The sequence below is a fragment of the Aegilops tauschii genome, chromosome 5, assembly GCF_002575655.3.
Source record: "Aegilops tauschii subsp. strangulata cultivar AL8/78 chromosome 5, Aet v6.0, whole genome shotgun sequence".
In the NCBI taxonomy this organism is placed as follows: domain Eukaryota; kingdom Viridiplantae; phylum Streptophyta; class Magnoliopsida; order Poales; family Poaceae; genus Aegilops; species Aegilops tauschii.
The window spans coordinates 428,591,912-428,616,790 of record NC_053039.3 but is presented as its reverse complement, the minus strand read 5'-3'; the positions used below and the strand labels follow the sequence as shown (position 1 = coordinate 428,616,790).

Below are 24,879 nucleotides of genomic sequence, written 5' to 3'. Positions count from 1 at the left end.
GGGCCAGGATTAGCGACTAGGGCCCACCCCCGGTGAAATTCAAGGGGCAAAGAGGACTTTGTTTGGAAGGTTACGTAGGCCTTCGTACTCTATTCTTAGATGTAGCATTATCGGAGCGTGACAATGCTACACGTACGAAAGCTTACATGAGGGTTTATGTAAAAGCTGAAGTGGATGTGATTCATTGGGCAAGGATTAGCGACTAGGGCCCACCCTCCGGTGAAATTCAAGGGGCCGAGAGGATTTTGTTTGGAAGGTTACGTAGGCCTTGGTACTATATTCGTAGATGTATCATTATCAGAGCGGGACAATGCTACACGCACGAAAGCTTACGTGAAGGTTTTATGTAAAAACTGGCGTGAATGTAATTCATTGGGCCAGGATTAGCGACTAGGGCCCACCCCAGTGAAATTCAAGGGGCCGAGAGGATTTTGTTTGGAAGGTTACGTAGGCATTCGTACTATATACATAGATGTATCATTATCAGAGCGGGACAATGCTACACGCACGAAAACTTAAGTGAAGGTTTTATGTAAAAACTGACGTGAATCGGTGAATGTGATTCATTGGGCCAAGATTAGCGACTAGGGCCCACCCCCGCTGAAATTCAAGGGGCCGAGAGGATTTTGTTTGGAAGGTTACGTGGGCCTTCGTACTCTATTCGCATATGTAGCATTGTTGGAGCGGGACAATGCTACACGCACGAAAGCTTACGTGAAGGTTTTATGTAAAAACTGGCGTGAATGTGATTCATTGGGCCAGGATTAGCGACTAGGGTCCACCCCCGGTGAAATTCAAGGGGCTGAGAGGATTTTGTTTGGAAGGTTACGTAGGCCTTCGTACTATATTCGTAGATGTATCATTATCAGAGTGGGACAATGCTACACGCACGAAAGCTTACGTGAAGGTTTTATGTAAAAACTGACGTGAATGTGATTCATTGGGCCAGGATTAGTGACTAGGGCCCACCCCCACTGAAATTCAAGGGGCCGAGAAGATTTTGTTTGAAAGGTTACGTGGGCCTTCGTACTCTATTCGCATATGTAGCATTCTCGGAGCGGGACAATGCTGCACGCACGAAAGCTTACGTGAAGGTTTTATGTAAAAACTGGCGTGAATGTGATTCATTGGGCCAGGATTAGCGACTAAGGTCCATCCCCGGTGAAATTCAAGGGGCCAAGAGGATTTTGTTTGGAAGGTTACGTGGGCCTTCCTACTCTATTCGCATATGTAGCATTGTCGGAGCAGGACAATGCTACACGTACAAAAGCTTACGTCAGGGTTTTACATAAAAACTAACGTGAAGGTGACTAATCGGGCTAGGATTAGCGACTAAGGCCTACCCGGTGAAATTCAGGGGAGTGAGAGGATTTTGTTTAAAAGGTTAAGCATGCCTTCGTACTCTATTCGTAGATGTATCACGTAAGAACGTGAGGGTTATACGTATGAAAGCTTACGTCAGGGGGCGCGTGCTTCGTAGCGAGAGGCACGAGAGAGGAGTAAATTGCATAAAACCACCACTTTGAGGGCTAGGTTTGCGAAAAACACTAGGATACAGTTTCTCTGCAGAAAGCACCATGTCTTGCGTAATTCTTTTGCTAAAACCACTGATCGGCGGATCGGGCCACGTTAAGTGAGTTTATGACATATGGGGCCCATTTTTCGCCTACGTGGCATAACAGTTTAGGTTTCATGCGAAAAAGCCCCCCCCAAATTTCTCTCCTTGCCAAACAAATTTGTCGCAGGCCCATCCCGACCCCGGCCACCACCCGTTCCAACCTCGGCAGCCCCCATCCCGACCCGACCGCTGTCGCCCCTCCCGACCACGGCCACCACCCGTTCCAACCTTGGCAGCCCCCATCCCGACCCCAGACGAGGCAGAGGCCGCCGTCGCCGTTGCTGCACCGAGGTAGAGGACGAGGCAGAGGACGCCTCCCGTGGCCCTCCCCTTGCCGCCTGCTGGCCGAGGAGCTGTTCGACCTCGACGCCGGCGAGGTTCATCTGCCGCCCCAAGCCTCCATGGGCGCGGCCCCAGAACAGGACGATGGATCGGGTCGTCGCTCTCCTCGATCCAGAACAGGACGAGGCAGAGGAGGCCACAGGCGGCGGTCGATGTAGAGGAGGCAGCAGGGACGGGGCTCTACCAACGGGATCCGGCCGGGAACGAGCAAGGGCGGCGGAGGCCGGCCGGATCTGGTGGCGTCGGGGTCCTGGTGGTCATCGGCGTTGGCTCGCCGAAGCTCCGGTGGTGAGGCGCTCGGGGCCCAGTGCGAGGAAGCAGGGAGGCGAGATGGAGGGCCGGCGTCGGGGTTGATGCGCCTTGGGAGGGGATGTCGGTGAGGCACGGTCGTCGTCGCTCGCCGGCGAGCGCGAGAAGGCGCAGGAGGGCCGGAGGGCCGGCGTCGGGGTTGATGCGTCTGGGGAGGGGATTGCGTTTATGTTTTTTTATTTAGGGGTGTCTGTGTAAAATCTAAGGACTCGTTTGTAAATTTAGATTAACACTGATCTGGCACGAAATGTTATGCCACGTAGGCAAAAAATGGGCCCCAACTATCATAAACTCACTTAACGCGGCCCGATCCGCCGATTAGTGGTTTTTGCAAAAGAATTACGCTAGACATGGTGCTTTTCACAGAGAAACTGTATCCTAGTGTTTTTCGTAAACCTAGCCCTTAAAGCGATGGTTTTATGCAATTTACTCCACGAGAGAGCGAGTGGCGTGGGAGAGGTTGGTTGGATCGTGTGGTCGGACGACGCAGCAGCGTCCGCCATAGAAATACGCACATGGCAACTCTAGTGGCATAGTACTGGTACTAATTTGGAATACATACTACGGTCCACCGGATATCTGGAGTAGGGCCAGGGCAGCCACGTGAAACAGGATAACATGCGAGCGATGACGAGCACGAGCCCCACCTCCACCTCATCATCTCCGCTGCCACCCGTTGGCCAGTTCGTCTGCTTTATAGCGCCCCCGATCGACCGAGGGCTGCATCGATCGACCCATGGAGCTGACCATACCGCCGCTGCTCGTGGCCCTGTGCCTGCTGCTCGCCATCACTGGCCCGGCAAATGCGGCGATGGCCCCGCCGGAGGGGCTCGAGACGGACGGCATGTCCTCCTACATTGTGCACGTCGCGCCGGCGCATGCGCCCCGGCTGCCGCGGCGCGGCCTGCTGGCCACCCGGCCATACGCCTCCTTCCTGCGCGACCACGTCCCCGTGGAGATGTCGCGCCCGGCGCCGAGGGTGCTCTACTCCTACGCGCACGCCGCCACGGGCTTCGCGGGCCTCGCGCCTCGCGTCCTCGGGCTCCGTGCTCGCCGTCGTGCCCGACGCCATGCAGGAGCTGCACACCACCCTCACGCCGTCCTTCCTCCGGCTCTCGGAGTCGTCCGGGCTGCTCCCGGCGTCCAACGACGCCGTCGACGTCGTCATCGGCGTCATCGACACCGGCGTGTACCCGCTCGGCCGCGCGTCGTTCGCCGCGGACCCGTCGCTGCCGCCGCCACCCCGGACGTTCCGCGGCGGCTGCGTGTCGACTCCGGAGTTCAACGCTTCCGCGTACTGCAACGGCAAGCTCGTCGGCGCCAAGTTCTTCCGCAAGGGCCACGAGGCTGCGCGCGGTCGCCGTGCAGTTGGCGAGACGGTGTCCATGTCGCCGCTCGACACCGAAGGCCATGGCACGCACATCGCCTCCACCGCCGCCGGCTCTGCCGGGCCGGACGCGTCCTTCTACGGCTACGGCGAGGGAAGAGCCGTCGGCGCGGCCCCGGGCGCGCGCATCGCCGTCTACAAGGCGTGCTGGCAAGGGTGCGCGAGCTCCGACGTCCTCGCCGCGTTCGACGAGGCCATAGCGGACGGCGTCGACGTCATTTCTGCTTCGCTCGGCACCAGGAAGGCACGCAAGTTCTACAAAGACACCACCGCTGTGGGCGCGTTCCACGCTGTCAGCAAGGGCATCGTCGTCTCCGCCTCCGCGGGGAACTCCGGCCCCGTCGAATCCACCGTCGTCAACGTCGCGCCGTGGTTCTTGACCGTCGGCGCGTCCACCATCAACCGCCAATTCCCAGCCGTCGTCGTTCTCGGCAATGGCGAGACCTTCACAGGCACCTCGTTGTACACCGGCAAGCCGCTTGGGGCGACAAAGCTACCATTGGTGTACGGCGGAAACGTGGGCTCTAAAACCTGCGAAGTCGGGAAGCTCAATCCCACCATGGTTGCCGGGAAGATTGTTTTGTGCGACCCCGGAGTGAATGGGCGGACAGAGAAAGGATATGCAGTCAAACTCGCCGGTGGCGCCGGAGCGGTGCTTGGTAGCGAGGAAGCACAGGGCGGGCAGGCCAGAACCAGCGCCCATATCCTCCCCGCCAGTGCCGTCACATTTGCCGCTGCCGAGAAGATCAAGAAGTACTTAAGCACACAAGCATACCCCGTGGCGACGATCGTGTTCCACGGCACCGTCGTCGGGCGGTCGCCACCTTCGCCTAGAATGGCATCCTTCTCCAGCCGCGGCCCGAGCCGGCTTGTCCCGGAGATCCTCAAGCCGGATGTCACCGCCCCCGGCGTGGACATACTGGCCGCCTGGACAGGCGCCGTCTCGCCCTCGCTGCTCGACGGCGACATGAGACGGGTGCAGTATAACATCATGTCAGGCACCTCGATATCGTGCCCACTGGTGAGCGGCATCGCCGCGCTGCTCCGCCAGGCGAGGCCGAAGTGGAGCCCGGCGGCGATCAAATCTGCCCTGATGACCACCGCGTACAACGTGGACAGCGCCGGCGCCGTCGTCGAGGACATGTCCACGGGCAAGGCGTCCACGCCGTTCGCGCGCGGGGCAGGACACGTGGACCCCAACCGCGCCGCCGATCCAGGCCTGGTGTACGACGCCGGCACGGAGGACTACATCACCTTCCTGTGCGCGCTCGGCTACACTACCGAGCAGATGGCCGTGTTCAGCGCGGCGACCAACTGCTCGACGCGGCTGGGCACCGCCGCCGCGGGGGACCTCAATTACCCGGCCTTCTCGGCGTTGTTCGGCCCGGACAAACGCGCGATCACGCAGCGCCGCGTCGTGAAGAACGTCGGCAGCAACGCCAGGGCTACGTACAGGCCAAAGATCACCAGCCCCGCGGGCGTGCATGTGACGGTGAAGCCGCGGAGGCTGCAGTTCAGCGCGACGCAGGGGACGCAGGAGTACGCGATCACCTTCGCGCAGCGAACCTTTGGGAACGTCACGGAGAAGCACACGTTCGGGTCGATCGAGTGGAGCGACGGCAAGCACTCGGTGACGAGCCCCATCGCCATCACTTGGCCGACGAGCCAGGTTGCGGAGATGTGATCGATCAGGGGCCCGTCCCCAAGGTTTCGGGAGCCGAGACCCAAACTAGAACCACGTGCCCTTCAATATGTAGATCGACATAATAATCAACCAATCAATCAATATATGTATATGTGAGGATGTACAAAAAATCAAGTGCATCCAAAAGTAATACTCGTATCAAACAATTTATACATATTACTTCAAAAAGTTCTTAAATTCTAAGATGCATCATCTTAAACCCCCCCCCCCCCCCCCCCCCCCCCCAACCCACTATCCCATTTTGGAGGAATCTGATTATTTGGCACTACTTACGTTGGACTTTGAGAATTTGCCCTTCCTTACTTTGTAGTTTTTTTTGCAACGGACACAACAATTCGGCTCCCGAGCTCGTCTGCTCCCTTGCGTGAATAGTAAAACAAAAAATACTAAAAAAAAATAAAAAATCTGATCTTTTTGCCACAGAAGATGTTCGAGTGTGTGATGTCCATGCCAAATTTTGTGGTGTTTGATATCTAAGTAGCTCTTCGCAAAAAAAGTTGAGGTCTGCGAGAAAGTTTACTGTTTGGACCGATTTTGTCTTTTTTGCCACGAGCTCCTCAGATGTCCGAACACGATGAAATTTTGCCCGGACATCACACATTTGAGTGGCTTCATTGCCAAAAAAATCAGTTTATTTTTTATTTTCTAGTATTTTTTATTTCTTGTTCACCAAGAGCAGGTGAGCTCGAGCTCATAAATGAATATTCGTTTTGCCACACCTTATTTTGATCTTTGATGATTTGCCCTCCTGCAAGTGGGACCTTGTGAAATCTCAAAATTGCCACTGCACTCGATTGACCAAGCAGACACACGAGCTCATCCCGTCCGTTCATCCCCGAACCCTTGTGACACCCAAAAATTTTATTTTTGGTTTTATCAAAATCTTTTATTTGATTTGAGGAGGGTATTTAAATTTTCTTCTAAAGAACTCTCCCTCTCAAAAATTTCCTTTTTATGACAAGTACTTTTTTTGTTTGGATTCACCCAAGACTTGATCTTTGGTCTTGGAGGTTTTTCATCTCATGTTGGCTCAAAGGTTTTTCATTTGGAAAAATATTTTTTTGAAAATCTTTTAAATAGCCCTATGGCATTTGAAATGATCTTTTCCCCTTTCAAAAAATCCCTCTTGCCATGACCTAAGTGGAAATCCCCTCCCAAAAGCCTTTCCCCATCTTTGGATCATGATATACTTCAAATCCAGCAGTTTGAACCTCCCCATAAATTTTTCTTCCTTTTATTTCTTATCAAAATATTTTCTGCCCTCTACTCTAGCTCTTGGAGATTTACAAAGGGGCTACCCTTTCTACTTTGAGTTTTGCCTCCAAACCTATTTCCCTAGCTAGTCCTTAGAGCCCTCAACCAAGATCCATGAAGATCCACTGGTCTCCAGTTCAAATATTTCAAATTGTGCTTGCTGCAAGTTTGGACAATGTTTGCCAAATTTGATGAAATTCAATTGTTTTCTCCTCCTAAAAATCTGAGAAAATTCAGGCAGCCTCTGGATGCATTGAGAGGTCACCTCACCAAGTCCCTGCTCCAGAATTTTTTTTCTTCATGCCAAATCATTTCGTCGAACACCTGCAGAGCACTGTTTCTGTCAAATTCAGAAGTTCAGTAAACAGTTTCAGTAAACCACTGTCGTTTTCTTTAGAGCTCGTTCTCGATCTCGCCAGTACCACGGTGGCGCCTTGCTCCCTTTTCCCTCCTTCTTATCCCTGCGCCGCACGATCGTCTGGAGGTTTGCGGGCGTCGGCGACGAGCAGGAGGAGGTGCGCCACCCGTGAGCGACGACAGCAGCGGCTTTGCGGCTGCCAGAGAGAGGCGCAGCGTTGGACGGCGCCGTCCAGCGCCGCCCAAGCCACCGGAGGCCGCCGCGTGGCCATCCACTCACCCGTGCGCGCTGCCATCCTTCGTCGTGAACTGCTAGGCGCGGAGCGCGCTCTCTGCCGCCGCCGTGCCCGTACGGCCGCCCCGTCGAGGATCGGCGCATTACGCCAAGCCCGACCAAGGTTTAGCGGGGGAACGGCACCGGTGATCCTCCCTGATGGTGCCTAGCCGCTTAAACCCCCTGCCCAACCACTGCCTCGCCGTAATCGCTCGCCGGAGCTACCCCGTTCACAGCCACCCCCTCGGATCGCCTATAAAAGGAGGCCCCGAGCTCGAACTCGAACCCACACCACCTCTGCACTCCACCAATACCACGCCAAGCCACTGGAAGAGCCCCGAGGGAGCCTTCTTCCCCAACTCCGGCCGCCTCGACCCGCCACGGGGTCCAGCTTGATTCACCCCCGTGCGTGCACCTCTACCTCTCAGCTCTTGCCAGTAGCTTCCTAATGCATCCACTCTGCTGACCCGCGCTTCAATTTGGAGTTTGCAGCACCCACCGGAGTTCTCCACCATCGCCCGAACCACCGTCCGCCGAAGAAAGTGTCGCCGTCGACGTGGTGCTCTCCGACGACCAAGTCCACCACCCACCGACGCGGAAGAACACCCTGAACCTCTTGGTACCCTCCGATCTCTCTGCCTCGCCGTGGTTCAACGCCGGCGACCACCGCAGCCTTCGGGCGCCGGCGAGCTCCTTTGGAGTTTTTAAACCTGACGGGTGGGACCCCCCCATCAGCCTCTCTTCTTTCCTCCCCTTCGAACCGTTTTCTGTTGGCGCCTTTGGGCAAATGCGCTTTCCCTTTGGGCTGGCGCATTTCTTTCCGAACCGTTTTCTGGTTTTTCAAACGAGTCCCTGGTTCTTTTCCGTTTCATCACAGATTGGTCCTTGGACTAAAAACCTTATAACTTTTTAATAAAAGATGATTTTTGATTGATTCTTTTTCTGACAGTCTTGCATTTTTGTCTAGTTTTTTATAGTATTTATTTGGAAAAAATTTGGAACAATTTTTATGCACACGTCGATGTTCACGTTAGTGTACGGTTTCGTTATACCGTAGGTTCCGGAGGAGGTGACGGAGCCGCGAACTTCGCCGAGTTAGACTCCGACTTCTCCGAACCAGGCAAGCATGTTTGAACCTTTGATATGATAGGTGTTTTACATGTTTGCTTAAATGGTTTGTGCATGGCATATGAGCATCGGTGAGTATTACGTTGCATGCAAGGCAACTGACCGTGTGTCTCGAAGTTACCGTGATCTTTGATGAGAGATGACCTGATCATGTGGTGACATGAAAGGTAGTAAGATGGTATTGTTGTAGCATGCCAGTCTTACGTCATTCGATTAAAATCCAACGTTAACGTGGACTGAGCCACGTTACCGTTCTTCCCCTTTCGTGCTGCCACATGTTTTCTGCAAAGAATACGTTTTAGTAAGTTGTCAACCTCTTTCCTTGTACACACCAAATAGAGGGGCCGGGATGAGGGTTCCATGGCCCTGGATTAAAGCCAGTCATCCGGTCAGGGGGCATGGGTGTTTCCGGTTGGGACCGAGAGGGGGGCACCCCTTAGAGCGCGCGTATATAAATTTGATCCCATGCTACGCGAGGTTGTAGCCTCCCCGTCTCAAGGTTTTTCTTGAACGTTGCCGAGGGTGATTCCTGGCATCGGAATGTTGAATGGGTGTGTACTGATTAGATGTGTTTCTCCTAAAACACCGTAAACGGAACTAGTCCCCGTGACTACTGAAATCCGTTGGCTGTGGTTAAAGTACAAACTCTGCAGAGTCAAATCCTTCCGAGTCATCGTGTCCATGGTCAAGGACCATGGCCAGTATATCCATATCTATGTCAATCCTCGTGGTTAATCCCCGGTGAACAAGCTTGAGTGGTATACCCGTTTGAATTGTTATTCCTGTGGATGGACTAACCTTTATTTTATCTCGTACCTGAATATTCCCTTGAAATGAATTAAATTCATGAGCTACTGAATTATTAAGTTGTGAAATATAAGCCCTTTTGTGATGTCGCTCAGACGTCCGACTGTGGCACTCCCGTTATTTACTTTTGATATAAGCCCTTTATGTGATGTCGCTCAGACGTCCGACTGTGGCACTCTTGTCTTTTACTTTCAATATAAGCCCTTTTGTGATGTCGCTCAGACGTCCGACTGTGGCACTCTTGTCTTTTACTTTCAATATAAGCCCTTTATGTGATGTCGCTCAGACGTCCGACTGTGGCACGCCCGTTATTTACTTTTGATATAAGCCCTTTATGTGATGTCGCTTCAGACGTCCGACTGTGGCACGCACTGTTATTTTTTTTTCCATTATAAGCCCTTTATGTGGTGCCGCCTTGACGCCCGACTGCGGCATTGTTATTTCATTTGTATCCTTTCGAGGAGTCATTTAGACACTCGATTGGCCTTCAGTATTACTTTGGGATTTCGGGAGGACTACCGCCCGACTTCCCTTTTATTTCCCATGCATTGCCATCTCGTTGTTTGAGTACGTTCTATTAATCTGTTCATATGCATCATGTTTACATTTGTTATATCTTATGTCCGAACTGTCTTGCGAGTACTTTCATAGTACTCACCTGGCTTGTTGATTTGGCCAGATGTTGACGAAGGCGATCTCATGGATAAAGAGTTTGATAGTGAGTCCGACGCCTAGAGGAATCCCAGTCAGTCCCGTGCGATCCTGGATATTGGTCACTTGTATTATATACGCTTCCGCCACCCACAATAAGTATCCTCGAGCCTCACTCTGACGCTCTAAGAGCTGTTAGTTTCAGGAGTCATGTCACCCGCTTCACTGTGATTTATCCACCACTGCTTTTATTGTGAGTTAGTAGTTATGCCACCCTATCCGCCTTTAAGTATTATTGGCGTGCTTGTAATAAATTGTTGAGCAGTCTCCGCTCAACCTTGTATTATATTTAGTACTCCTGGTTTCTCTTCTGTGATCAAGATATTGTCTGCCAGTGAGAAGGATTCTTCTCTATTGGTCCGTAAAAGGGATCGGTTTCTCAATAAATATTTTTATTGGAAAACCGGTCGTGACAAGCTTGGTATCAGAGCCAGGCTGACTGTAGGAAGCCACTAGGTGTGATCGCTAATCGGTTATTAGCGTCTTTAGTGCTTTTTCAGCATTTTGCAAATGTAGCTATTTTCTGTTGGTCATCATAAATTTATGATATGACTACTCAGAATTTTTGCCTACTTTTGTAGATGGCTGGCAGCAACTGCGAGACTCGGGTGTTCACTAATGTGCCCGAGGGGTTTGTCAAACTCGTCGTCTCCATCACCAAGCTCGCGATCGGGCCAACGACTCGTCCGGAGTTCACGCTTTACCAGCACAAGCTTAGCGACGACGTGTCTATGCACCAGGCCGTGGTGCAATTCAAGGGAGGACGTTCTGCGTCTCGCCACTTCCGTTTTGTGGGAAGGGCCATGCCTACGGAGAGGCATGCCATGCAGATGGCTGCCCGTGAGGCGATAGCTCGCCTTCGGGACATTCTTCCTTCGATGAAGACTCGTCGCTACCGCTACCTCCCATGCCATGTGCCATATACTTGTCACTATGCATTCGCCTGCCATAGGGGAGAGCGAGATGAAGCTATCGAGATGCTTGTTGAATATCTCAAAGCTCTGGAGGAAGATTTCGACAACCTCGTGGACGATCTTGTGGCTGCCCGCATGGACTTAGTTCGGGGCGGTTCTGCCAGCAGGAAGGAGCTTCTCCACATGGCACCGCCACTGACGTTCGTCTCGTCCTCAGCGTCCTATTCACCTGCCATTTTGGCCACCGCTCGCCGTCTGCCTACCACTGAGGAGTTCGACCGGGTCATTGCTCCTACTCCAGTCAGAGCTGCACCGCCTGCCGCACCCGCACTACCGCCTGTCGCACCCGCGCCATCACCTCAGCGTAGTGCTACACGCCTGGAGCATATTAGGGAGGAGGTGGAGGTTGAGTCTCCTGCACCGCTGGGTCTTACCCTCGGCAAGGGGAAGGACATCTTCACCATCTCCGACTGAGTGCGCCTAGTCGCCGCGCGTTGTGCCTGCATGTATGATATGTTTTATATGTACGTTAGTTTGTAGTATTTGTGTGCGCATCATGTAGGATCCCGGAGGAGTGTGCTAGCCTAATAACATGTCAGGAGTGTGTACGCACATCCTGAGTGATGTATAGTATGTTTGCGTGTCGCGTGTAAGATATGTGCTAAGCAGTCCTTCTCCGTGCGCAGTCAAATGTTTTCTTGAAAAATCTTGAGGTCTTTTAAATTTTTGCCTTTTGCAAGATTTTCCTTGTGCCACACAGTTCTTCTCATGAGTTTTGCAAAATAATACCCCAGAGTGGAAAATGTCTCGTCCGTGGACTCGTTCCATGCCCAATCAACCAGAAGAAGTTTATGGAACACAGACAAGCAACAACTTCACTCAGGGACAGTCTAGTCAACAGGACAGCGAAGCAGCCTTATCTCAAGTATGCCGTCTTTTCGAACAAAGCCAGCAGCAACACCAAGAAATGATGAATCACGTCATCAATATGGGAAATCACCGTGAGCCATACCAACCACACTCCAAGTTGTCTGAACTGCAGAAGACACGCCCTCCAACGTTTGCTCACACTGATAGGCCGCTTGAAGCCGATGATTGGCTTCGTGACATCGAAAGAAAGTTGATTATTTCTCAATGTTCTGACCATGAGAAGGTGCTTTATGCACCTCACTACCTCACTGGAGCAGCTGCAGCATGGTGGGAGAACTTCCTACACATGCATCCCAGTGAACATAACATCACCTGGGAGGAGTTTAAGGAAGGTTTTCGTGGGGCACACATCCCCAGGAGCATCATAAAAATCAAGAAAAGAGAATTTGATGACCTCAAGCAGAGAGGCATGACCGTGACGGAATACAACAGTCAGTTTACCCAGCTATCTTGTTACGCCTACGACGAGCATATGACTGAGAACAAGAGGATGGAAAAAATTCTTGGATGGCCTGGCACCGGCACTAAGATGCCAACTGGTTGTACACACTTTCCCAGATTTCAAAACTCTGGTTGACAAGGCCATTACTTTGGAGAATGAGCGCCGCAGTCTGGAGGATATTCGTAAGCGAAAGAGGGACAAGACGACTCTTGCTCGCAACAACCAAAGCAAGACTGATGTTCAGAGGAATGAAGCGAGAAAATCCACGACTACTGCTCTAAGGCCAACCAGCCAGTTTCATTCAAGGGACAAGGACTTTACATACCGTCCAGGGGTCACTTGCTATGCTTGTGGTGAAGAAGGGCACTATGCCAAACAGTGCCCAAAGCCAAGGAACTCGGCCCCCAAGCCGAACAATGGTGGGAATAATCTAGCCCCCAAGCGCAACAATTTCAATCCCAACAACAACCACAGGAAGGGTCACCTGAACCATGTGACCAGGGAAGAAGCGCAGAATGCCCCAGACCTCGTGCTCGGTACGTTCCCTGTCAACACAGTACCTGCCATGGTTTTGTTTGATTCTGGAGCTTCTCACTCGTTCATTTCGAAGAGTTTTGTTTTACAACATGGTTTTCCGATACTTCCTTTGGAAAAATCTATGATCATCAAGTCCCCCGGAAATAAGCAGATCACTCAGAGTTACTGCCAAGGAGTGATTATTGAATTCGAAGGACTAAAGTTTCAGGCTAATCTCATCATGTTGGAAAATAAAGGACTGGATGTCATCCTAGGGATGGATTGGTTGACCACCAACAAGGGATTTATTGACTGTTTCAATCGGACTGTAATCCTCACTCACCATCACGGCAAGACAATAAAAGTTACAGCTCAAGAGAGACCACGGTCACGGCAACCAAAGCTGAACAAAGTGGACATTTCAGAATTGAGAAAAGTTCCAGTGGTGTGCGAATTTCCCGACGTATTTCCAGAAGAACTACCAGGCATGCCACCAGACCGAGAGATAGAGTTCAGCATTGAACTAGCACCTGGCACCACTCCCATCTATAAGAAACCTTATAGAATGGCACCCTCAGAGTTGGTAGAATTGAAAAAGCAAATAAAGGAATTACTGGACAAAGGATTTATTCGAGCCAGCTCCTCACCATGGGGTTCACCAGTGTTATTCGCCAAGAAAAAGGATGGGACACTGAGGTTGTGTATAGACTATCGAGCTCTCAATATGGTCACCATCAAACACAAATATCCGATGCCACGGATAAATGATTTGTTTGACCAGCTCGCGCAAGCCAAGGTGTTCTCAAAAATTGATTTGAGATCGGGATATCATCAATTGAAAGTACGGACTGAAGATATCCCTAAGACAGCATTCACCTCCAGATACGGATTATATGAGTTCACAGTAATGCCGTTTGGACCGACGAACGCCCCCGCATATTTCGTCCACCTCATGAACAAAGTGTTCATGAAATTCATGGACAAATTTGTTGTGGTGTTCATTGATGACATTCTGGTATACTCAAGGACACCAGAAGAACACGCTGAACATCTCAGAATTGTATTGGGAGAATTAAGGAAACATCACTTGTACGCCAAATTTAGCAAGTGTGAATTTTGGCTAAGACAAGTTGGTTTCCTAGGCCATATATTGACCCAAGAAGGCGTGGCCGTAGACCCAGAAAAAGTCAAAGCCATACTTGACTGGAAACCACCAGCCAACGTGACAGATGTGCGGAGTTTCCTGGGAATGGCCGGATATTACAGAAGATTTATTGAAGGATTCTCCACTGTGGCAAAACCAATGACACAGTTTCTCAAGAAAGACAAGAAGTTTGTATGGACGGAAGCGTGCGAGAAAAGCTTCCAAGAACTCAAGAAGAAACTAACAACAGCACCAGTTTTGATCGTGCCAGACATACACAAGAATTTTGAAGTGTATTGTGACGCATCCCGGAAGGGCCTCGGGTGCGTGCTAATGCAGGATGGCAAAGTTGTCGCGTATGCTTCCAGGCAACTACGGAAGCATGAGGAAAATTATCCAACTCATGACTTGGAGCTAGCAGCGGCCATCCATGCACTCAAGGAATGGAGGCACTTTCTGTTGGGAAATCGTTGTGAAATATATACGGACCATAAGAGCCTTAAATATATTTTCACACAACCAGAGCTAAGTTTACGCCAACGATGCTGGTTGGAATTGGTCAAGGACTATGATGTCGGCATTCACTACCATCCAGGGAAAGCAAATGTAGTGGCAGATGCTCTTAGTCGGAACCCCAGCCCGGGCAACGACAATCCACAGAACTTGAGGCCTGAGTTTCAGCAGGAGTTCGCTAGACTCAACATGGTGTTAGTTTCTGAGGGCAACGTATCAAATCTGGAGATACATCCCACCCTAATGGAACAAATTAAGAAGGCTCAGCAGGGACATCCCAGCATTGAAGGTATAAAGAGAAAAATGAGCCTTGGCAAGGCTTCAGAGTTCGTCACAGACAATGAAGGAATATTATGGTACGGGGACAGACTTTGCGTACCAAACATTGAGGAACTCAAGCATCAAATCCTAACTGAAGCCACACCGCTCCATATTCGATCCACCCCGGAGGAACCAAAATGTACAAAGACATTCAGGAAAGATTTTGGTGGCACGGTATGAAAAGGGATATAGCCGCATTTATTGCTTGTTGCGATTCATGTCAGCGCATTAAAGCCGAGCATCAAAAGCCAGCAGGGCTACTCCAGCCAAACAGGATACCTGAGTGGAAATGGGATGAAATTGGAATGGACTTCATCGTCGGACTACCTCGATCGCAACGCGGAAATGATGCCATATGGGTCATCACAGATAGGCTAACCAAGGTAGCACATTTCATTCCCGTGAAGACGACCTACTCCACTCAAAGGCTAGCCAAGCTTTATCTCTCCCGTATAGTTTGTTTGCATGGAGTCCCAAAGACTATAATATCTGACCGAGGCACTCAATTTGTCTCTAAATTTTGGGACCACCTACAGCAAGCTCTGGGCACGCAACTAGCTTTCAGTACAGCGTACCACCCTCAGACTGATGGACAGACGGAACGCGTGAACCAAATCCTAGAGGACATGCTGAGAGCCTGTGTGCTCACCTATGGATCCAGTTGGGAAGAAAGTTTGCCGTATGCCGAGTTTGCTTACAACAACAGTTACCAAGCCAGCCTGCAAATGGCACCTTTTGAAGCATTGTACGGGCGGAGATGTCGTACCCCACTAAATTGGTCAGAAACAGGCGACAGTCGTATCTTCGGCCCAGACATGCTCAAGGAAGCCGAGGAGAAAGTTAAACAGATCAGGGACAGACTCAAGACAGCTCAAAGTCGACAGAAGAGCTATTACGATCAAAAGCATCGTGAGGTCAGCTTTGAACCCGGTGATTACGTATACCTACGAGTGTCTCCTATGCGAGGCCTGCAACGGTTCAAAATTAAGGGGAAGCTAGCCCCGAGATTTATTGGACCCTTCTGTATAGTTGCACGAAGAGGCACAATAGCCTACAAGCTAGACCTACCCAAAGAGCTGTCAGACGTCCACGACGTGTTTCACGTCTCACAGTTGAGGAAATGTGTGAACAACCCGGAGAAGCATGTATCTCATGAGAGCATTGATGTACAACCAGATCTCACCTACAGAGAGCGGCCAGTGAAGATATTGGAAGAGTCTGAAAGGAGGACCCGACAGAAAACAACAAAAATTTTCAAGGTTCAGTGGAGCAATCACACCGAGGATGAAGCTACATGGGAAAGAGAAGATTTTCTTCAGGCAGGGTACCCACATCTATTAGAGGATCAGCTGAAATCTCGGGGACGAGATTTTTCCTAAGGGGGTAGGTGTTGTGACACCCAAGAATTTTATTTTTGGTTTTATCAAAATCTTTTATTTGATTTGAGGAGGGTATTTAAATTTTCTTCTAAAGAACTCTCCCTCTCAAAAATTTCCTTTTTATGACAAGTACTTTTTTGTTTGGATTCACCCAAGACTTGATCTTTGGTCTTGGAGGTTTTTCATCTCATGTTGGCTCAAAGGTTTTTCATTTGGAAAAATATTTTTTTGAAAATCTTTTAAATAGCCCTATGGCATTTGAAATGATCTTTTCCCCTTTCAAAAAATCCCTCTTGCCATGACCTAAGTGGAAATCCCCTCCCAAAAGCCTTTCCCCATCTTTGGATCATGATATACTTCAAATCCAGCAGTTTGAACCTCCCCATAAATTTTTCTTCCTTTTATTTCTTATCAAAATATTTTCTGCCCTCTACTCTAGCTCTTGGAGATTTACAAAGGGCCTACCCTTTCTACTTTGAGTTTTGCCTCCAAACCTATTTCCCTAGCTAGTCCTTAGAGCCCTCAACCAAGATCCATGAAGATCCACTGGTCTCCAGTTCAAATATTTCAAATTGTGCATGCTGCAAGTTTGGACCATGTTTGCCAAATTTGATGAAATTCAATTGTTTTCTCCTCCTAAAAATCTGAGAAAATTCAGGCAGCCTCTGGATGCATTGAGAGGTCACCTCACCAAGTCCCAGCTCCAGAAATTTTTTTCTTCATGCCAAATCATTTCGTCGAACACCTGCAGAGCACTGTTTCTGTCAAATTCAGAAGTTCAGTAAACAATTTCAGTAAACCATTGTCGTTCTCTTCAGAGCTCGTTCTCGATCTCGCCAGTACCACGGTGGCGCCTTGCTCCCTGTTCCCTCCTTCTTATCCCTGCGCCGCACGATCGTCTGGAGGTTTGCGGGCGTCGGCGACGAGCAGGAGGAGGTGCGCCACCCGTGAGCGACGGCAGCAACGGCTTTGCGGCTGCTAGAGAGGCGCAGCGTTGGACGGCGCCGTCCCGCGCCGCCCAAGCCACCGGAGGCCGCCGCGTGGCCATCCACTCACCCGTGCGCGCTGCCATCCTTTGTCGTGAACTGCTAGGCGCGGAGCATGCTCTCTGCCGCCGCCGTGCCCGTGCGGCCGCTCCGTCGAGGATCGGCGCATTACGCCAAGCCCGACCAAGGTTTAGCGGGGGAACGGCACCGGTGATCCTCCCTGATGGTGCCTAGCCGCTTAAACCCCCTGCCCAACCACTGCCTCGCCGTAATCGCTCGCCGGAGCTACCCCGTTCACGGCCGCCCCCTCGGATCGCCTATAAAAGGAGGCCCCGAGCTCGAACTCGAACCCACACCACCTCTGCACTCCACCAATACCACGCCAAGCCACTGGAAGAGCCCCGAGGGAGCCTTCTTCCCCAACTTCGGCCGCCTCGACCCGCCACGGGGTCCAGCTCGATTCACCCCCGTGCGTGCACCTCTACCTCTCAGCTCTTGCCAGTAGCTTCCTAATGCATCCACTCTGCTGACCCGCGCTTCAATTTGGAGTTTGCAGCACCCACCGGAGTTCTCCACCATCGCCCGAACCACCGTCCGCCGGAGAAAGTGTCGCCGTCGACGTGGTGCTCTCCGACGACCAAGTCCACCACCCACCGACGCGGAACAACACCCTGAACCTCTTGGTACCCTCCGATCTCTCTGCCTCGCCGTGGTTCAACGCCGGCGACCACCGCAGCCTTCGGGCGCCGGCGAGCTCCTTTGGAGTTTTTAAACCTGACGGGTGGGACCCCCCGTCAGCCTCTCTTCTTCCCCCCCTTGAACCGTTTTCTGTTAGCGCCTTCGGGCAAATGCGCTTTCCCTTTGGGCTGGCGCATTTCTTTCCGAACCGTTTTCTGGTTTTTCAAACGAGTCCCTGGTTCTTTTCTGTTTCATCACAGATTGGTCCTTGGACTAAAAACCTTATAACTTTTTAATAAAAGATGATTTTTGATTGATTCTTTTTCTGACAGTCTTGAATTTTTGTCTAGTTTTTTATAGTATTTATTTGGAAAAAATTTGGAACAATTTTTATGCACACATCGATGTTCACGTTAGTATACGATTTCGTTATACCGTAGGTTCCGGAGGAGGTGACGGAGCCGCGAACTTTGCCGAGCTAGACTCCGACTTCTCCGAACCAGGCAAGCATGTTTGAACCTTCGATATGATAGGTGTTTTGCATGTTTGCTTGAATGGTTTGTGCATGGCATATGAGCATCGGTGAGTATTACGTTGCATGCAAGGCAACTGACCGTGTGTCTCGAAGTTACCGTGATCTTTGATGAGAGATGACCTGATCATGTGGTGACATGAAAGGTAGTAAGATGGTATTGTTGTAGCATGCCGGTCTTACGTCATTCGATTAAAATCCAACGTTAACGTGGACTGAGCCACGTTACCGTTCTTCCCCTTTCGTGCTGCCACATGTTTTCTGCAAAGAATACGGTTTAGTAAGTTGTTAACCTCTTTCCTTGTACACACCAAATAGAGGGGCCGGGATGAGGGTTCCATGGCCCTGGATTAAAGCCAGTCATCCGGTCAGGGGCATGGGTGTTTCCGGTTGGGATCGAGAGGGGGGCACCCCTTAGAGCGCGCGTATATAAATTTGATCCCATGCTACGCGAGGTTGTAGCCTCCCCGTCTCAAGGTTTTTCTTGAACGTTGCCGAGGGTGATTCCTGGCATCGGAATGTTGAATGGGTGTGTACTGGTTAGATGTGTTTCTCCTAAAACACCGTAAACGGAACTAGTCCCCGTGACTACTGAAATCCGTTGGCTGTGGTTAAAGTACAAACTCTGCAGAGTCAAATCCTTCCGAGTCATCGTGTCCATGGTCAAGGACCATGGCCAGTATATCCATATCTATGTCAATCCTCGTGGTAAATCCCCGGTGAACGAGCTTGAGTGGTATACCCGTTTGAATTGTTATTCCTGTGGATGGACTAACCTTTATTTTATCTCGTACCTGAATATTCCCTTGAAATGAATTAAATTCATGAGCTACTGAATTATTAAGTTGTGAAATATAAGCCCTTTTGTGATGTCGCTCAGATGTCCGACTGTGGCACTCCCGTTATTTACTTTTGATATAAGCCCTTTATGTGATGTCGCTCAGACGTCCGACTGTGGCACTCTTGTCTTTTACTTTCAATATAAGCCCTTTTGTGATGTCGCTCAGACGTCCGACTGTGGCACTCTTGTCTTTTACTTTCAATATAAGCCCTTTATGTGATGTCGCTCAGACGTCCGACTGTGGCACGCCCGTTATTTACTTTTGATATAAGCCCTTTATGTGATGTCGCTTCAGACGTCCGACTGTGGCACGCACTGTTATTTTTTTTCCATTATAAGCCCTTTATGTGGTGCCGCCTTGACGCCCGACTGCGGCATTGTTATTTCATTTGTATCCTTTCGAGGAGTCATTCAGACACTCGATTGGCCTTCAGTATTACTTTGGGATTTCGGGAGGACTACCGCCCGACTTCCCTTTTATTTCCCATGCATTGCCATCTCGTTGTTTGAGTACGTTCTATTAATCTGTTCATATGCATCATGTTTACATTTGTTATATCTTATGTCCGAACTGTCTTGCGAGTACTTTCATAGTACTCACCTGGCTTGTTGATTTGGCCAGATGTTGACGAAGGCGATCTCATGGATGAAGAGTTTGATAGTGAGTCCGACGCCTAGAGGAATCCCAGTCAGTCCCGTGCGATCCTGGATATTGGTCACTTGTATTATATACGCTTCCGCCACCCACAATAAGTATCCTCGAGCCTCACTCCGACGCTCGAAGAGCTGTTAGTTTCAGGAGTCATGTCACCCGCTTCACTGTGATTTTCCACCACCGCTTTTATTGTGAGTTAGTAGTTATGCCACCCTATCCACCTTTAAGTATTATTGGCGTGCTTGTAATAAATTGTTGAGCAGTCTCCGCTCAACCTTGTATTATATTTAGTACTCCTGGTTTCTCTTCTGTGATCAAGATATTGTCTGCCAGTGAGAAGGATTCTTCTCTATTGGTCCGTAAAAGGGATCGGTTTCTCAATAAATATTTTTATTGGAAAACCGGTCGTGACAACCCTACTTCCCACTAAGTTTCTTTTTTGATATTTTTTGATTTTTTGCAGGTTTTATTAAGCAATCAATAGCTAACGTGCATTAGTTTGGGACCTGGGGGTACGCTTCTCTGGTGGACCGAGCGATTTGCATGGATGTAGTTCGCATGCGGGACTACTAAAAGATAGAGACGAGGTGATCTTGTACTGGCTGCAGTGCATGAATGTGGGACCATCAGGAGAGAGAACCCAATTTTTCTTTGCATGCATGTGGGTCTCGCTCTAGCGTTATATGAATATTAGGGAATTTATAGGTCAGGAATTAAGGCAAACGGAGCGACGAGTGGGCCACAAGGCACCAAGGTGCGCCCCTGCCTTGCGGCTCCCTCGTTCATCTTCTGGTCTCCTCTCGAAACTTCCAGGGTCTCTTTATGTCCAGAAAAAATTATCAAAAAGTTTCGTCGTGTTTGGACTTTGTTTGGTACGGATTTCCTAAAAAACCAAAAACATGCAGAAACAGGAATTGACACTGGGCACTGAGTTAATAGGTTAGTCCATAAACACAATATAAAATGGCACATAAAGTATATAAAAATAATAATATAATAGAATAAAATAATCAAAAAATAGATACATTGGAGACGTATCACCGGCCAACGAGACTTCACTAGATCGTGAGATGTTACAAACGTCGGGGATTTCCAATGATGGTCTTATCCAGTGTGGCGACTTACAACGGGTATATATATATATATAGACGTTTGGCTCCCGGGAGCCATGGAGGCCTTTTTATGAAAACAAATCAAAATTCAAACTTTTCGGTTTCAAAAAAATCTGAAAAAAATTGTGCAAGTAAACAAGTATGTTATTTCTATGTGTGTAAAATTTCAGAATGAAAAATGTTGAAATGCGACCTGTACAAAAAAGACAAATTCATGGTCTGGGAGGATGAATAGTATCATGTGTTAAAAAGCCCCAGATTTGTCTTTTTTGCACAGCCCTCATTTCAACGTATTTTGCCGTGAAAATTTATACACATGTGTGTTATGCCTTCATGTATACGTGTGTTTTTTTTCAGAATTTTTTGAAATGTAGAAAATATGAAATTCGACAAAATTCAATTTTTTTAAAACCGAGCTCCATGGAGCTCGGCCTCCAAAGACAATATCCGTGTATATCTCCCACGTGTCGAGGCACGACTTGGAGGCATAACCGCATGGTGGTTTTGTCGCAAGAAGGGTCATCTTCACACAATCCCATGTAATGAACAAGAATGAGATAAAGAGTTGGCTTACAATCGCCAGTTCACACAAATACAAGTTAAACATACGTCATCCAAATTACAAACAAGGTCCGACTACGGAGCCAAAATAAAAGGAAGACAACCCCAAATGCTAGATCCGCGATCGTCCCAACTGGGCTCCACTACTGATCAACGGGAAACGAAACAAAGCAACGATCAAGAACTTCATCGAGCTCCCGCTTGAGCTGGGATGCGTCATCTGCACTTGTTCATCGGCACCTGCAACTGTTTTGGTAGAATCTGTGAGTCACGAGCACTCAGCAATCTCACACCCGCGAGATAAAGACTATTTAAGCTTATGGGTAAGAAAGGGGTAATGAGGTGGAGCTGCAGCAAGCACTAAGCAAATATGGTGGCTAACATACACAAATAAGAGCGAGAAGAGAAGCAGCGCAACGGTCGTGAAGCTAGAAGTGATCTTGAAACTACTTACGCACAACCATAACAAAAGAACCGTGTTCACTTCCCGGACTCCGCTGAAAAGAGACCATCAAAGCTACACACGCGGTTGATGCATTTTAATTAAGTCAAGTGTCAAGTTCTCTACAACCGGACATTAACAAATTCCCATCTGCCACATAACCGCGGGCACGGCTCTCGAAAGTTTATACCCTGCAGGGGTGTCCCAACTTAGCCCATCACAAGCTCTCACGGTCAATGAAGGATATTCCTTCTCCCGGGAAGACCCGACCAGGCTCGGAATCCCGGTTACAAGACATTTCGACAATGGTAAAACAAGACCAGCAAGACCACCCGACTGTGCCGACAAATCCCGATAGGAGCTGCACATATCTCGTTCTCAGGGCACACCGGACGAGCACTCCGTACAACTAAAACCAGGCCTCAAGTTTCCCCGAGGTGGCGCTGCAAAGGACTCTAGTTCGGACAACACTCAGAGGAGCACTGGCCCGGGGGGGGGGGGTAAATAAAGATGACCCTCGGGCTCGCGAAAACCCAAGGGAAAAAGGCTTAGGTAGGCAAATGTAAAACCAAGGTTGGGCCTTGCTGGAGGAGTTTTATACAAAGCGAACTGTCAAGGGGTTCCCATAACACCCAACCGCGTAAGGAACACAAAATCAAGGAACATAACACCGGTATGACGGAAACTAGGGCGGCAAGAGTGGAACAAAACATCAGGCATAAGGCCGAGTCTTCCACCCTTTACAAAGTATATAGATGCATTAATTAAATAAGAGATATTGTGATATCCCAAAATATCCATGTTCCAACATGGAACCAACTTCATCTTCACCTGCAACTAGCAACGCTATAAGAGGGGCTGAGCAAAAGCGGTAACTTAGCCAAGCAACGGTTTGCTAGGAAAGGATGGTTAGAGGCTTGACATGGCAATATGGGAGGCATGATATAGCAAGTGGTAGGTAGCGCGACATAGAAATAGAGCGAACAACTAGCAAGCAAAGATAGAAGTGATTTCGAGGGTATGGTCATCTTGCCTGAGATCCCGCAAGGAAGAAGAATGAGTCCATGAAGAAGACAAACGGACGTAGTCGAACGAATCCTCACAACTCCGGAACGAAACCGAAGCTAATGAGGGAAGCAAACCGGAAAGAAGAAAACAACATGGTAAACAACCATCACATCAACATGGCATGATGCACAATCAAGTATGATGCAAGTCCGATTTAATGAGCATAGCATGGCAAAGTGCAACAAACAATACTACAAATTAAGTGGAGCTCAATATGCAACGAGTTGCATATTGACGAAACACCACATTTATTTATTTAGTTCTCTCCCGTTTATATAGCCAACAATATTAAATGTTATTAAACATGGCAAGGGGTGAAGCATAAGTAAACTAACTATTTAGGCAAGTTTAATTGAGGCCGGAACAACAAACAACAATTGTGGAAAATCCTCATATGCATATTTCCAATTTGCAACTGTTCTGTCCTAAACACAATTTTAATGCTGTTAAACAGCAAAATAAAGTGCACCATGTTAAACTAGGCATTTTTCTACCCCATTTACATATAAAGAACATTCAATTCGGAGCTACGGTTAATTAGTTATGAAATAATTCATTTTAACATGCTATTTATGCAAATTAATTCAAACAACACATTTAAACATTTTAAACATGGATGAAAGCAGCATATTATGAAACTAGATGAAATTTTAACCATTTTACATGTTTAAAACATTTTAATCCGATGCACGGTTGTTGAGTTATTATATGCATGAACATGAGGGTGCAAACTGTAAACATGCAGTTTTTCTGGAAATTAGCTAAATTCGCCGCAACAGGAAGAAAAAACATATCGGGCCGAATATGATGGAATTGGGCTGCTCACCACGGGCTGAGGCCCATGTCGGTGGAGGGGCTGAGGTAAGCGGCTGGGCCTTGGCAAAGAAGCAGGCTGGGCTTGGCGCTGGCTTGGTCAACGCGAGCGGGCGCGGGATGAGCGACCTGCTCGTTGTAGATGAAGCAAAGGCCGCGGCAGGGGATGGCGAGGCAGAGGACGCCGGCTGGCGATGCACTGGTGGCGCTGGAGGTGGCCGGAGGAAGCGGATCCGGGCGGCGAGGTAGCAGGCCGGCGGCGACGGCTGCTGCCGAAGGGGATCGAGGCGGCGTGGTCCTCCGCTGCTCGATGCAGAGGCTGGCGCGGGACTAGAAGCAGCAGACGAACAGGGGCGCGGCGGGACTTGACGAGATTCCGGCTCCAGGCGATGGAGGACGACGAGGAGGAGGCAGGGAACGCAGGGCCTTGGCGCGGGATGCGGTCAACGGGCGCAGGCGATCGAAGGCAAAGGGGACTTGGCGCTCGGGTCGTCCTCGACCTCGCGTGGGCTACCCCATGCAGAAGCACGGGAGGCAGAGGCGAGATGCAGAGGAGCGGCGGTGGTGAACTTGGCGTGCTAGGCGAGGAGAACGGGCGGAGGAGCATGCTCCCGTCCAGATCCAGCCGGATCGACGGCGAGGCGGGAGGCAACGACGGTGGCCATGGCTGCAGTCCTGTACAGAGGACAAAAGAGAGGGAAAGTCAAGGGAGAGGGAAATGGAGGACGGAGAGCACGGGTAGAAAAGGGGGACGGGGACGGCGCTCATCTGCTGGTTTGGTCGGCCGGCGGCGGGGCTGTCGGGGTGGCCGTCGTGGAGCGGCTGCAGCAGGTACGGGGACGAGAAGGAGCTACTGGTTGGGTGGATCGATGGATTGGGCAGCGCTGAAAATGAGGGAGATGGTCGGGGAGATTGGATCGGGAGGAGATCCCGAGGAAGAACTTGGAGCGGCGGCGGCAGGGAGGGACAAACCTCCTAGGTTTTAGGGTTAGGTTAGATTAGGTGAGGTTGGACTATAAATAGAGAAAGGAGAAAGATTTGGATCACCCGATCGAAATCAGACAGCTGAGAAAAAAATAGGTTAGGAAGTCCAATTAAGAAAACGGAGATGTTTTATAGATGTTTGGGGATGATCTGAAC

At 49.8% G+C, this 24,879-nt stretch overlaps 1 pseudogene; it reads left to right on the top strand.

Moving 5' to 3' along the window:
* The first annotated feature begins 2,976 nt into the window (after positions 1–2,976).
* On the top strand, positions 2,977–5,529 carry LOC109766214 (subtilisin-like protease SBT1.4; annotated as a pseudogene).
* The last annotated feature ends 19,350 nt before the right edge of the window (positions 5,530–24,879 follow it).